We start from the raw sequence: 2798 nt of genomic DNA, 5'->3' as shown, positions 1-2798 counted from the left end.
GCTCGAAAAAGTCCATAAAGACTCACAGCTGATCCAGAATGCTGCAGCACGTGTTCGTGACAGGAACCAGGAAAAGAGACCACATCTCTCCTGTTTTAGCTTCTCTGCATTGGCTTCCTGTAAAACTAGAATAGATTTAAAATCCTTCTTCACACCTACAAAGCTCTTCATGGTCAGGCCCATCTTATCTTAAAGAGCTCAAGTACCTTACAACCCTACAAGACACTACGCTCCCAGAATGCAGGGTTACTTGTGGTTCCTCGAGTCTCTAAAAGTAGAACGGGAGCCAGAGCGTTCAGCTATCAGCTCCTCTCCTGTGGAACCAGGTTCCAGTTGGGTTCGGGCAGACACCGTCTCCATATTAAGAGTAGGCTTAAGACTGCCTCTTTGATAAAGCTTATTGTTAGGGCATCAAATTGAATATTGTTAGGGATTGAGGAGTCGCAGCGTTCGCCTAACCCCGCCACCTGCTTCTCGCAAGTTGTCTGATTTATCTGTCATATAAGCATAATAATAAACTAAAGGGAGACTTGGCATACAGCCCGATCTGGTTGGGAGAGTTCTACAGCCTGACCAGGCCCCTTCTTTACCCTGTCTCTCTTGGTTATGCTTTGATAAAGCTTAAGTTAGGGCATAGATTGAATATTGTAGGGAGTGGAGTATTGCAGCGTCCGCCTAACTCGGCCCACCTGCTTCTCGTCATAGTTGTCAGATTTATCTATCATATACAAGCATTAATAAACTAAAGGGAGACTTGGCATACAGCCCGACTGGTTGGGGAGAGTTCTAGCCCGACCAGGCTCCTCTCTCTACTGTCTCTCTGGTTTTGCTGTAATAGTTTTAGACAGCTGGGGACTTCCTTTGACACACTGAGTTCCTCTCTCCTATATCTTTTCATTATGTGCATCCAGTCCCATAAATGTGTGTTACTAACCTAGCTCTGGGGAGTCATCCTCGGAGTCCTTATGTTTTCTTTTTTTCCCCAGCATGTTCCCTCGGATCAGGGATGCTCCAAAATCATGGTAGCAGCTGTCGCCATGGTCCCGCTACACGTTCTGCGGTGCCAGGTTCATCTGCCCACTCTGCGGTGCCCAGCTACATCCTGCTGTGCCTTGTAATGCCGCACAGTGCCCTGCTATGCCTGAACTACTACAAAGAACTGCTACAAACTACTATTTTTCTATTTTGTTATTTCCACTAACCCCAACCGACCCGTCAGACGCCGCCTACCAATAGCCTGGGTCTGTCCAGGTTTCTGCCAAAAGGAAGTTTTTCCTCGCCATGTCGCACTGTTGCTTGCTCTGGAGGAAACTACTAGAACTGTTGGGTCCTTGTAAATTCTGGAGTGTGGTCTAGACCTACTCTATCTGTAAAGTGTCTTGAGGTAACTCTTGTTATGAATTGATACTATAAATAAAATAAAATTGAATTGAATTGAACTCTCGGTACCCATCTGCAGAACACTCGGTACCCATCTGCAGAATACTCTGTACCCGTATGCAGAACACTCTGTACCCGTATCCAGAACACTCTGCACCCGTATCCAGGACACTCTGCACCCGTATTCAGAAAACTCTGCACTCGTCTGCACAACACTCTGTGCCCATATCCAGAACACTGTGCACCCGTATCCAGATCACTCTGTACCCGTCTGCAGAACACTCTGTACCTGTATCCAGAACACTCTGTACTCGTCTGCAGAACACTCTGTACCCGTATCCAGATCACTCTGTACCCGTCTGCAGAACACTCTGTACCCGTATCCAGAACACTCTGTACCCGTATGCAGAACACTCTGTACCCGTATCCAGAACACTCGGTACCCGTATGCAGAACATCTCTACCCGTATGCAGAACACTCTGTACCCGTATACAGAACACTCTGTACCCGTATCCAGAACACTCTGTAACCATATCCAGAACACTCTGTACCTGTATCCAGAACCCTCTGTACCCGTAGAGGGTACGCAGTCCGCGCAACCACACAACACCCAACTATTACAAATGAGACTATGTCAGATCTTGATAAACACCAACAGGGAGGCAGCTCACCGAGGCACCCAACGCCAGCAGCCCAGGTGTTCATCTATCCACACGGGGACGTCACGGCCGCGACAAAGTTGGTTGTATGAGAGAACGCTCGGTAATGCCACCCGCACGGCAATACACACAATGAAAAGACAAAGGATGAAAAAAAGCATCCTTACCACTCTGCAGAAGACAGACCCCCTTTGGAAGCGACAAGAAGCGTCCAGCACGCCAACCCAGACACGTCTCCTCACCCAACGGGAGAAGACAGAAACAGAACAAGTCTACACACAGGCTTAAATAGAGCCTCAGCTGCTCCCAATCAAAGGGGATGAGCCCCAGATGTGCTGGTGCGCACTCACGTGCACAGGTAAGAGGGAGGTGAAAACCTCATCCTGTCACATAATGAAGGAAATTGAACCTCTAAAGTCTGATGCTCATCTCTTCCCAAGGCTACTAGCTTAACAAATACGAAATCTGCAACTAAACTGTCAGAGGTCAAGTTGTATTGTGGGTTGTCTCACTTTGCCAGACCTTCCTCCACAGCGCTGCGGACGGAGGGTCTGGTTAGTCCATCCAGTATGCCAGGATGGGAGAGAAACGTGCTCTGGTTTATTGGCATTTATTTAAACCAATCACAATCGTCATGGGTAGCGCTAAGCACCGGGCAGAGCCATGGTGCCGCTGCAAAATAGCCTCAGGAAGGAACGTACACAGGATGTGTACGTTCAAAAGTTGTTTTAGTTGTGCAACAGAAAAATCCGATTGGA

Source organism: Etheostoma spectabile, chromosome 8 (genome assembly GCF_008692095.1).
Source record: "Etheostoma spectabile isolate EspeVRDwgs_2016 chromosome 8, UIUC_Espe_1.0, whole genome shotgun sequence".
NCBI lineage: Eukaryota > Metazoa > Chordata > Actinopteri > Perciformes > Percidae > Etheostoma > Etheostoma spectabile.
This window is presented reverse-complemented; position numbering follows the sequence as displayed.